Source organism: Stegostoma tigrinum, chromosome 8 (assembly GCF_030684315.1).
Source record: "Stegostoma tigrinum isolate sSteTig4 chromosome 8, sSteTig4.hap1, whole genome shotgun sequence".
NCBI classification, from domain to species: domain Eukaryota; kingdom Metazoa; phylum Chordata; class Chondrichthyes; order Orectolobiformes; family Stegostomatidae; genus Stegostoma; species Stegostoma tigrinum.
In genome coordinates, this window is record NC_081361.1 from 71,989,930 (window position 1) to 72,003,585 (window position 13,656).

Genomic DNA, 13,656 nt, shown 5'->3' on the forward strand with positions numbered 1-13,656 from the left:
TTGTGTTCATCCAGTTCCACACCTTGTTATCACAAAAATACAGCAGTTCTTCGGGACAATTATAAAAGAAATTTAGATTTAACCTCTAAATTAAAGAAAGATGGAAAAGAACTGCAGAAGCTGGAAATCAGAAACAAGAGCAGAAATTGCTGGAAAAACTCAGCAGATCTGGCAGGAATTGTAGAGAGAAATCAGAGTTAACATTTTGGGTCCAGTGACTCTTCTTCAGAATTCTGAGTTCTGAGGAAGGGTCTTTGGACCTGAAATGTTAACTCTGATTTCTATCTGTAAATGTTGCCAGACCCTCTGAGTTTTCCTAGCCAATTAGATTTTAACCCCCACAGATCAAGCCGTGAATTCTAGTCTGGTTCTAAAAGTGTTTTTGTTTGTACATGATACATCTTTGCTAATTTTGTACAGATACTATGAGACAAATGCCTGCAGAAGACTGCAGGAGATCATCTAATTTTAAAAATAAATATTTCGGGCAAGTTATCCTCACTGCCTCGGTGGTGCACTAATAGATTAAGTCACACACATTCTAGAACCTATCTGCGTTTCATGGTATTTGTTGAATGCTTTCATGAATTGTGGGCATCGGTAGACAAGCAGCATTTATTGCTCATTGCTGATTGTCCCAACTGATGATGAGCTGCCTCCTTGAACCACTGCTTTCTATATGGTATAGCTTTTATCCACATTGCTTTAGGGTACAAGTTCTGAGATACTTACCTGGCAACAGTGAAGAAATAGCATACAGTTTCAAGTCAGACTGGTATGTGACATGGAAGTTGTAGTGCATCTGTACCTGCTAGGAGATAGAGGTTGATGGTTTGGAAAATGCTGTTGAAGGAATCTTAGTGAATTTCAGAAATTCATGATGTAGAGAGTATGCACTGCTGCCACTGCATTTTTGTGAAGGGATTGAGCGTTGAAGGTGGTGGACAGGGTGCCAACCTGCCAATGTGGATTGTCTTGTACTAGATGGTGTTGACTTTCTTGAGTATCATTGGAGCTGCACTCAGTGAAGATTGAATCATTGAATCATTTATTATCACATGTATTCGATGTAAAAAACACGTGAAAAATGTGTGTATCATAGAACATAGAACAACACAGCGCAGAACAGGCCCTTTGGCCCTCGATGTTGCGCTGACCTGTGAACTAATTTAAGCCCCTGCCCCTACACTATCCCATCATCATCCATATGCCTATCAAAGGACTGTTTAAATGTCCCTAATGTGGCTGAGTTAATTCGTTAACTATCTTTGCCATGCATACATGGCGCCATTCACATTAACTTAGAATAAGATAAGAAAAAAGATAACTTAAAAGAGTCCAACTTTCCTTTCCACTGCCACAGTGCCGCTCCAAGCTTTCCAGCCTTTGCCATGCCTCCGCCAGAGTCCCACTCTGGGTTTTCCAGTCCTCGCCATATTTTCAACAGAGCCCTGCCCCTGGCTTTCCAGTCCATGCCAAACAGACACCAGTGTCCCATTCAGAGTTGCCTCACTGGCTCGATCTCATCACCACTGCCTCACCAGCCGACTCTCGATGCTCTGCCATCACTCCGGCTCATGCTTGATCCTCCATCACTCAGGACACAACCTATAAGTTCAACTCTCGCCACGTGCTTCCTGGTCACAACCTGACTCCTTCCCGACTCTGGAGGTAGCTGGTTAAAAGGGGTGCGGTGGAGATAGAATTACTGGAGAGGGGGAGAGAAGAAGGGAGAAAAATGGAATGACAAAGGCAGAAAGAGAAAAAGAACTGGCAAGCAAAGTGGAGCTCCAAATGGAGTGACTTACCCCGCCACCATCTTGCTGGAAGATTGACTGATTGACTTGTTGTCATGTGTACCAAAGTACAGTGTAAAATTTTGTTTACAAGATTCCTGGCAAATCATAGTAAACAAGGATGCACAGATCAAAAAGATTTAGACAAAGGCATGCGGGTTACATTTCTTAGGGCAAGCATGAGGCAGTATCAACATTAGCAAGATCAGCATTATTTGAGATTAGAGACTCCATTCGTCAGTCTCATAATGGCGAGGAAGCAGCTGCTCTTGAGTCTGCTCATGCGTGTGTTCAGGCTTCTCTATCTTCTGCCTGATAGAAGAGGTTGTAGGAGATCATTACTGGGGTTCAATAGGTCTTTGATGCTGTTGGCAGCCTTTCTGCGGCAGTGAGCCATGTAAAAAGAGTCCATAGATGGAAGATTGGCTTCCATGATGGTCTGGGCTGTGCACACCACCTTCTGTAGTTTCTCAGGATCCTGGAAAGAGCAGTGCCATACCAGGCCGGATGCACCTGGTAGGTTTGGGCCTCTAACTCGGTCTGGTCTGCCTCTTGGCATCACTGATGGCTTTGCAGAGGTCATACCATTACTGTTCCATTTATCTCCTGCAACATGGCATGTAGATGGTAGACAGGTATTGGGAAATCAGGAGGTGAATTCCTCGCCAAAGAATTCCTAGCCTCTGATCTCCCCTTATAGCCATTGTATTTGAATGGCTTGTCCCATTCAGTTTTTTTAGTTAATGGCAACCCCAGGACTTTGAAAGGGAGGGATACAGTGACAATAATGCCATTGAATGTCAAGAGGAGGTAATCATTGTTTGGCTCTTATCAAATCCAGAGTGAATATTGCCCAGGTCTGCTGCACATGGATGTGGGTCACATCAATATCTGAGGATTCACAAACATGTGCTGAACATTGTACAATCATCAGAGAAAGTCTTCACTTCTAGACCTTATGATGAAGGGAGATCATTGATGAAGCTGCTGAAGGTGATTGGACCCAGGACACTATCCTGAGGAATTCCTGCATTTCTATGCTCTGGCCTGATATGATTGACATCCAAAAATCATAACTATCTTTCTTTGTGCTCAGTATGACTCCAACAGCAGATAATCTCCCTCTAATTCTCACTGAATCCAATTTTGTTAATACTCCTTGATGTCATACTTCATCAAATGTTGCTCTGATGTCAAGCATATTCATTTTCAGTTCAGTTCCCTTGTCCATGTTGGGATCAAGGCTGTAACTAGGTTAGCAGCTGAATTACAGTGGCAGAATGCAAACAGGGTGCTGTGAGCAGTTTAATGCGGTGCAAGTATAAATGTTAATGATACTTCCGTCACTTTTGCTGATGGTAGAAAATAAACTGATGGGGGGCTGTATCTGACCAGATTGGGCTTGAGTTACCTTTTGTGTACGGGTCATAGCGAGACAATTTTCCATGTTTTCAGGTGCATGCCAATGTTTTAGCAGCTGGAATAACTCACCCAGGGGCGCAGCCAGGTTGTAAGCAAAGCTTTTCAGTACTGTAGCCAGAATATTTGTCAGTGACCATAGCCATTTCTTGATATCAGGTAGAGTGAATCAAGTAGATGAAAGACTGATATCTCTGATGCCAGGACCTCAGGAAGAGCCCAAAATTAATTATCCCCTTGACATTTCATAGAGTCATAGAGTTATGCAGCACAGAAATAGACCCTACGGTTCAACTTGTCTGTCCTAAGCAGATATCCTCAGCTGACCTAATTCCATTTCCCAGCATTTGGCCCATATCCCTCTAAACCCTGCTTATTCAGATACCAATCCAGATGCATTTTAATGCTGTAATTGTACACGGCTTCACCTCCTACTCTGGCAGCTCATTCCATACACACACCACCCTCAGCTTGAAAACATTGCCCCTCAGATCCCTTTAAAATTTACCCCTTTCACCTTAAACCCATGCTGTACAGTTTTGGACTTCCCTGTCCTGGGAAAAGGATCTTGGCTATTCACTCTATCCGTGCCCCTCATGCTTTTATAAACTTCTATAAGGTCACTCCTCAGCCTCTGATGATGCAGGAAAAAAAGGCCCCAGCCTGTTCAGCCTCTCCGCATAACTCGAACCCCTCAGGCCTAGCTACATCCTCATCAATCATTTCTGAACCCTTTCAAGTTTAACAACACCTTTGTTACAGCAGGGGACCAAAAGTGAACGCCATATTCTAAAAGTGGCCTCACCAATGTCCTGTACAGCTGTAACCTGACCTCTCAACTCCCATACTCAATGCACTGACCAATGAAGGCAAGCATGCCAAATGCCTCCTTCACCAGCCTGCCTACCTGTGACATCACTTTCAAGGAACAATACACCTGCATTCTTAGGTCTTTTGTCCAGCAACACTTCCCAGAGGCTTATCATAAACTGCATAGGTCCTGCCCTAATTTGCCCTACCAAAAAGCAACCCGTCACATTTATCTAAATTAAACTCCATCTGCCACTGTCTGGCCCGTTGACCCATCTGATCAAGATCCTGTTGTACTCTGAGGTTACCCTCTTCATTGTCCACTACACCACCAATTTTGGTGTCATCTGCAAACTTACTAACCATATCTTCTATATTCACATCCAAATAATTAGTAGAAATGATGAAAAGTAGTGGACCCAACACTGATCCTTGCAGCACACCGCTGGTCACTGGCCTCCAGTATAAGAAACAACCCTATACCGCCAGCCTTTTTCTCCTAGCTTCAAGCCAATTTTGTATCCATTTGGCTAGTTCCCCGTGGGATTCCATGTGATTTAACCTTGCTAACCAGCCCACGATGCGAAATCTTGTCAAACGCCTTGCTGAAGCCCGTATAGATAATGTCTACTGCTCTGCCTTCAGCAGTGAAATTTCTGGTTGAACATCATTGCGCGTGATTCGGCCTTTTCTTTCCTCTCATATTCCGATAATAGCTGGAGTGATCTGCTTTGCCAGATGATGACTGAGATATACTTTAGCATCATTTGGACGAAAATATGCCTTCATACCCTCCAACAAACAGCACATGTTCAGTTGCACAATGGCCTTTGAAAGTCGTCATGGATGCAAGAGATCCTGATGAATTCTGGGATATACGCAAAGTGCTGAGTTGTTATCAGAATGGTGCATGGTATGATGGGTCCACAGTTGGAAGTGACAGATGCCATGGGGTGGGGAAGGTAGTTAATGAGGCATGTTCAGTAAAATACAGCAACAAGACACATTAGGTCCTGTGACAGAAATCTCTCTAAAAGACTCAAAGTAACTCATACTGAGCCAAAAAATATAAAGTTCTGCCCAAGGAATTTTACTGTAGCTGTCAGAGGGAGCAGGCGTTTTTGTTCTAAATACCAGAATCCTGGTAGTTATGCCTGACCAAATATGGTTGTACTTATTGGCTGTCATGCAATAAACTGCCTTGTTATCTAAGAACAGTGTTTCTTCTGTAGATACTCTGTAATGGTGTATCCTTGAACAATAATCACTGGATAGGCCCCAACAAAGTAATGACAAAGGAAGATTGGTCATAGCAAACTACCTTAAATGTCCGATTAATGAGTACTGTGTACTGATAGAGGTGGCAAATTCTATAAAGGTGCCAGAGGTGATTCTTTGGAAAAATACATGAAACAGAAACTAGCTTCACCCCTTCATTCTTCAAGGTGTCTTTGTCCATTACATTTCCATTGGGCCATAGCTGGAACCAAGCCTCTGCCAGGACTGGTCTACAATAAGATTTTGGCTGGCATGTACGTTCAGCACAGATTAGCTCTCTTAAGATTCGGCAAAAATTGAAGATTGATTGTGTAGGCAATAAAATGTGGTGAAACTGCATCTTTGATCCCCATGGCATAGAAGAAGTAACTGACATTGACCATGATCAGTTTTATATTTACTTCCATGAGTTACTAAGAGTAACAATTATTGCGATGTTTATGTATTTGAACCAGAGCTGCAGGCAGATGAAAGAACTTACATTAATATAGTGCCTCATTAGTTCCTTAAGATATTCTGAAGTGACTTACATCCAATTAATTCCTTCCAATGTGATACTTACCATGAATTATGTAGGAAAGGGTGATCTAGGCAAATTCTGAAAGATCTAACTTAATGTGGAACAAGTCTGATTGGAATTCAGAAACATTCCAATTTGCAAATACAAAAAAAAATCTGATTAAATCTTAAAAATGGGATCTTTACTGGTGGATTTTAGTTTTCTTAGGACTTAGATTTCTTTTCCTGCAGAATTTCTAATGATCTGAACTTTGATTTTGGAGAGATTAATTCATCCAGAGATACTCGTGATTTTTGGTTTTGAAAATGCAATGAGGCATTAGAAAGAAATCTAAATTTTTACCCTTAGTACTGCATTCTAACATCAAAAAATTAATTATATTTTATAATTAAGAGAATTTTTAATGTATTATGACTGACAAAATTTCACATTTAGTGATGCACTGATAGACAGTGACCCTGACATTTAGTTTAGTTTTAGCTATTTTAGTTTAGTTTAGTTATTTCTCCACTGAGAGTTTCAAATTATAGATTCGATAGGCCAATGGAGAGGTACTTTTATCTTTCATTTATTTATACATATTTTCTTTAACTTTTTCTAAAGTAACAAAACCATTCTGGGGAATCATTTCTCCTTGCTCTAATTCTTCCTTCATTCCAAACTCAGTGTGATTTTAATCAGGGTTTTGTTTTCTATGCTGTCTCTTCCATAGCAATTACACTCCTGAGACTCCAGCCTTTTGATTGCATGAACCCTTGTACCTTGTAAAGTGCATTCAATTAAAATGCACATAATCTCCTGACAGATTATTTTAATGGAGTTTGTTTTTGAACTCTCCTTAGTCGAGCCAATGAGCTAATTCATACTATGTAATACATTTTCTGTGATTTTGAAATAGGCGGTTATTATTTGAAATAATGGGAACTGCAGATGCTGGAGAATCCAAGATAATAAAGTGTGAAGCTGGATGAACACAGCAGGCCAAGCAGCATCTCAGGAACTCAGGAGCTCAGGAGCTCCTGAGATGCTGCTTGGCCTGCTGTGTTCATCCAGCTTCACACTTTATTATCTAGGCGGTTATTATTTGTTTGTTTAGTGAACTTATTTCAGTTCTGCTGGCAATATTTAATTCTGTCTTACGAGCCTAGGGAAGACCCTACAATGTGGTCACCATGGATGGGACATAAACTTATTTCTCATTCAGTTTGCTGGGATTGACATGGCTATTCTTCTTATACTAACTGTACAGCCCTACACAAAAAAAGCCAAGGTGCGATTGATCATTGTCACTATTTACAAGAAATGGTGCAAAATCACTTCCCGTTCTCTAGTTTTTTGATTGCATTCCCTGTGTTAAGGATTTGTTCCCTCAGTTAGACAATGTGATTTCAGTGGGCGTTTCCTTCACTGTTTAGAAGAATTAATCAACAGGTTCTAAAAATTGCGACAGCAATATAACATGGCTGCTTACGTTAAGAGTCTCAACAAATCATGAACCAGTTATCAGATGGATCATCACATTTGCTTTGTGGCTTACATTACTCATTTGTTAAACTTTGTGTGGCTGTTGTCAATTTTAAGCAATTTGTTAATATTCCAAGATTTCCTGGAATCAAATCTTTCGGTAATAGGTAAATGCTCAAATGATTTTCGGTTAAAACAAGTAAAACACATCGCCAATATTACAAACACAAGAAAATGAGGTCAATGGTTTTGTTGTAATTTTCATGACACTTTTCAAGTTTCAGCTACACAATCTAGAAATAATCATGAAATTAGCATGAGCTCACTGTCATATTTCATAATTACCAATTTGACACCACCAATGCCAGCTCCTGATTATAGCTGCTTTTTGACTGAGCAGTTGTTTAATTTTTTGTTCTCTCTCCTTTTTTAATGTTATTTCCTCTCATTGCTTGCATATCTGTTCACTATAATGTAATGAATAATTGGAGAGTAAACACAGTAGTGTGTAATAGGTAACTTTCTGCTACATCTGACAATTGCTACAGCCCAGTTCTCATCAATGGTACTTAATGCTAACAGGGAACTGCACATACAAAGCAGTTGAGGTTAGGTAAGTGTTAGAAGCTATCAAAAGATGAAAAAAATATAATTACAGGCAACTGTAATAGAAATCCAAAGTAATGTTTCAATTATATAATAGTGGAGTCATGCCACACATGTTTGCTCCTACAGAAATGTTTTCTCCAACACTGGATGAGTGATATAAAGGCATTTGAATGGACAACAGTCCAGTAATTTGCTTCTGGTGTGAAACAGATTACAGATATTCATCTCACAATGATTTGACTTCAGACCATATGTGAAGAACCTCAATTTCAAAACAATCAGGATGCAAGATCTACCTGTTTCTGTTGTTTGTGTGTCAACAGGTGCATTTCAAAAATGACAGAATGACATCTTCTTTGGCTACAGATATAAAGGACAACTGAAAGACTTATGGAAAGGCACATGCCCAATTCCACTTGGCTTTTTTAATCATTTGTGCGATGTGGGCCTTGCTGGCTAGCCAGCATTTATTGTCTGTCCCTAATTGCCATTGAAAATATGGTGATGAGCTGTCTTCTTGAACCACTATGGCCCACCTACTGTGTGTTGACCAACAATGCCATTCAGACGGGAATTCCAGGATTTTGACCCAATGAAAGAGAAGGAATGGTGATATATTTCCAAGTCAGGATGGTAAGTGCCTTGGAGGGGATCTTGCAGGTGTTCGTGTGCCCATATATCTGCTGCTCTTGTCCTTCTAGATGGAAGTGATCATGGGGTTGGAAAACGTTGTCTATTGATCTTTGGTGATTTTCTGTCGTGCATCTTGTGAAGATATTACATACTGCTGCTACTGAGCATAAGTGATGGAGGGAGCAGATGTCTGTTGCCGTTGTGCCATTCAAGTGGGCTGCTTTGTCCTGGATGGTGTCAAATTTCTTGAGTATTGTTGGAGCTGCATGCATCCAGGCAAATGCCAGGGATCAAGAGTTACAAAGATAAACTTGACAAACTAGGAGTCTTCATTGGAGCTGAAAAGTATGAAGTGGCTAGTTTGATGGAAGTCTTTTAGAACATAAAGGATTTTGTTGAGATGAAAGGAATAAAGAGACAATGGTGGTTATTGAGAAGGCAGTGACAGGTTCCATTTTTAAAACAGCAAAGGAACCAAAGATGCATTCAGAATGCTCTAAATGAGAAAGTGTAAAGGTGAGAGGGAAATGATTTAAAAAGGACCGGGGGTGGGAGGTGTAACTTTTTTCATGCAAGCAGTGGTGCATGTATGGAACGAGCTGCCAGAGGAAGTGGTGGAGGCGTCTATAATTGCAACATTTAAAAGGCATCTGGATGGGTATATGAATAGGAAGGGTTTAGAGGGCGTATGGGCCAAATGCTGGCAAATGGGACTAGATCAGTTTAGGAAGTCTATTCAGGGTGGACGAGTTGAACCGAAGGATCTGTTTCCATGTTGTATGAATCTGCCACTCTGTAACAAAAATACTTTGTAGATAGTGTGGTTATAATGTGGAACTTTCTGTCACATATCATTGCTGAAGCGTAGCCCATTTTTCACGATAAAGAGGATAAGAAAGCCACTTAATATGTTGCACAATGACATATATGAGCTTGATGTGGGTTTAGAGTAGGCAGCCCTGGACAAAGTGTACAAGAAAAACTTGTGGGGATGTTGAATATCACATCATTGGATTGGATCATTTTACTAGCCTCTAGGCAAATTGTCCTCTTTACCACGGACAAACCTTTCAAGATTTGTGCACCTCATCCTCAAAGAAGATCTTGTTTGAATATCCAGCAAGAGTACGTCTCTGTTCAACAATGATTGCAATGCTAGCCTTCACACCAGGCTGCTAGCAATAGGCATTTGTTTCTCGAGGGTATGAAATCTTGCAATTTTCCCTTAACTAAATATAGATCTACGTCTCATGAGTCACACACCCACTGTGACTGAGAGGACAAATGAACCCCTGTTATTTTCTCCCTGACAAAGCCTTAGGTTGTGCTCCAGAGCTCACCGCTTGATGTATTGCACATGAGGGGAACCCATGGTCTCACAGTATTTGCACTGAATGCAGTATTTTAATGCAGCATAGCACAATGAGCAATTGGCAAATTTTAATGAAAATCCCACTGCCATTTCAGAAAAATCAGGTGCATGTTGACTGCTGCTGTAAGTATAGGTTCTTGGAAACAGGAGGATGGTGTCAGTGCTATCTAGGATCATTAATACAATCAGTACCGACCCTCTGTGGGGGTGGAGGACTTCACTGACAACCAGCGAAAAGACGACAGTGCTAGATTAATGTCATCATTAAAGGAGGACTACTGAGGCCACCAAGCTCATGATAAGTGACAGGACAGAGTGGATGAACCTGTGTCCAGGATTGCGTTAATGCTTTCAGCTGAGACCGGGATAATCATTGCGGACTAAAAATCATTTTGATTTGATAAAAGGAAATCTAAGTTTAGATATTTATTTTAAAGACAAGTGAGTAACTCAAAACAGAGCAAGGGGCATTGATGGTGAGGAAGGGCTCATAAGTAAGTTCAGTAAATCCAGGTGGGTCACCAACTTTATCAACTCTCGCCCCACCATCCCCCTACAGCTGCCGGTACTTTTCAACAATTTTTGGGAAGAATGACAGGATACTTTACCATTTGTTCAAACAGAACCATGCAATAATAGAACAATCAAGAAATGGCTGAAGGCACTGGATACCAGGAAGACTATGAGCCCTGCCAACTTGCTGGAAACAATGCTGAAGGATCATGATCCTAGTTGCACTCCTGGAAAAGCTGTTCCAGTATAGTTACAGTGTTGGCAGCTACCCTGGCAGTGTGGAAAATTGTCCAGGATAGGTCGCAAAGTTTACTCTGGAGTAATAAGGATCAGTGTTGGACTGATCGATTTAGTTGCTGTTCTGCCCACTCCAAAATGAAAAGAACGTAGGTACAGGAGTAGGCCATTCAGCCACTCAAGCCTCAGATCATGACTGATCCGTGTTCTAACTCCACATGCCTGCCTTTGGCCCATATCCCTCAATACATTTGCTTAACAAACATCTATCTACCTCCGATTTAAAATTAACAACTGACCGACATCCATTACTATTTGGAAGGGGGTTCCAATATCTACTACTCTTAGTGTGTAGAAGTGTTTATTGACATCTCTCCTGAATGATCTGGCCTTAATTCTAAGGCTATGTCCCCTGGTTCTAGAATCCCCAACTAGAGGAAATAGTTTATATGCCTTGTCTTTTCTGATAATATCTTGAAGACTTTGAATCAGATCTCCCCTCAACCTTCTAAATTTTAAAGAAAATAACATATCCCCTGAAGTCCAGCTATCATTCTAGTAAAACTACGTTGGACTCCCTCCCAGGCTGATATATCCTTCCTAAGATATGGTACCCAGATCTAATCACAGTCCTCCAAGTGGCATCTAACCAGGGTTTTGTATAACTGCAGCATAACCTCTGCAGCCTTGTACTTTAGCCCTCTAGATATAAAGGCCAGCATTTCATTAGCTTTCTTGATTATCTTCTGCACCTGTTTATGACATCTTAAAGATCTATGTACCTGAACCCCCAAGATTCTTTGAACATCCACTGTACTTAACCTCACACCCTGCTCCATCCTTTTTCAGTTCAAAATGGACAATTTCACACTTGCTTACATTGAACTCCCCCGCCACAGATTTGCCCATCCACTTACTCTATCAATATCCGTTAGTAATTTTATGGTATCATCTTCACTGTCGACACTGCAAACTGTGTGCCATCAGCAAATTTGAATATATGACTTCATGACATTACCCAGGTTATTAGTAAATAACATGAATAATTGAGGCCCTAATAAAGATCCATAACACCCTGGTCACATCCTTCATTCTTTTGTACCTACCCATTTTCCCTACCTTCTGTCACTGCTACTCAATCAATTTCCCAGGCCTTTCAGTTATTCAGCCTCAAATTTGTGAGCTTCTACCTTAGTTGACAGTTTTTATGATGGACTTTATCAAATGCCTTCTAGAAATCCAAATAAAAAACATGTATAGCATTCGGCCTGTCATAACCTTAATCAACTCTTCAAAATATTCAGTGAGGTTTGTCAGGCATGACCTACTTGTCATGAATCCATGTTGGCTCTCTGTGATTAACTGGATATTTAAGGTGTCCAGTTACCTCATTCTTGATTATAGGCTCCAACACTTTTTCCACCCCAGATGATAAATGAACTGGCCTGTAATTCTTTTGTTTTCCTCTTTCACCCTTCTTAAAATATGGAATGATATGTGCAATTTTCTAATCCAGAGGGACAAATCTTGTAAAAATGGAGAGAACTTGGGAAAGTTATATTTAGGGTGTCTACAATGTGCTCCCCTACTTTCCTTAACACTCGTGTGTGCAAAGCGACTGGACCCAGGGATTTGTCACATTTTAATTCCATTAATTTCTTCATTATTGATGTTTCACTTATGTATATTTTGCTCAGTCCCTGTTCTCAATCCATTATCAATTTCTTCAGGATTTCTGACAAGCAGTCTCTTTTTCTACTGTAAATACTAAGGTAAAGTAATTATTCACCATCTCTGCCATTTCCTCATAATCATTTAAAATAGCATTCGGCTTGTCATAACCTTAATCAACTCTTCAAAATATTCGTTAGTGAGTAAACATTGCTCCTGACCACTCACTTTCCCTTTATCTAACTATTAAATTTCTTCTTATTGATTTTGACGTCTCTGGAAATATCCTTTCATAATCCTTTTTAGTCGTTCTTTTAAACTTCTTTATGGCCCTTTTGCTGTTGTTTATATCTTTTTCTTTGTGCTTTATTTCACATTTTTGTAAGACCTTCGGGTCGTTGAGCTCATTCGCTTCCGTCTATTTTGATTTCTTCCTTTATCTTTTCCTGATATTTTTCCTTTTTGCATTTGTGGTGTCTTCAGTGCGTTCACTATTGAATAAATGCTCACACACAATTGGCTTACTAATTAAGTCAGACTCATTACTCATTACTAAATCCAATGTTGCTTGTCCCCTATTGCATCCAGGACATTTGCTGTTGGAATCTATCCTGGACACCCTCCAGAAATTTCCCACCTTTCTGATAGGTGCCTGTTTGCCTTTTCGAATCGATAATAAAGTTACCCTGGCTTTGCTACACATTTGCCTCATTCCTGCATTGATCCAATCTAGCACTTCAGAGCTGTAGACACAACTCTTATTACAGTTTTAGATCCTTTTTTGTTCCACAGTTCAATCAATATGGTCTCCACTGAATGCTTTCCCCTCATTATATCCTCCCTCAACACAGAAGTAACTTTATTTCTAATCGGTAAGGCTTCTCCACCTCCTCTGCCATTTTCCCTGTCTGTTCTATAAACCTTATAACCTGATATATTTAGTTCCTGATCCTGACCATCCTGCAGCTATGTCTGTATTGCTGTTCCTTTATCATAATCTCCTATTTACGTTTAATATATTCCTTACACTCTGTACATTTGTTTGTAGAACTCTTATTTGGTCCACCTAATCTTCCCCTCAACATTGATGCTTAATTCACCTGTTTATTTTTTTCTCTTGCGGTTTAGTCAGTACACTCCTTATTGTTTTGTCAGTGTCTGCAGCATGATTCCTGAAAGCTTCTACCTTTGCCCCCTAAGCTTAGGAATCAAATGAGCAAACCACATTGCCTCCACCCTTAAGTTTGAGCTGGTGGCATCTTCATGGATACTGTAGGTTTACTGCATGTCAGCTTAAACTGCCTTAGCTCAAGCATGTTTCCCGGCCAATTTTT

General features: G+C 40.4%; 1 protein-coding gene across 3 annotated transcripts in view; it reads left to right on the forward strand.

The window, feature by feature from the left end:
- Positions 1–13,656, forward strand: part of elovl8b (ELOVL fatty acid elongase 8b) — a 245,132-nt gene that overhangs the window by 89,009 nt on the left and 142,467 nt on the right. The gene's annotated exons all lie outside the window — the stretch shown is intronic.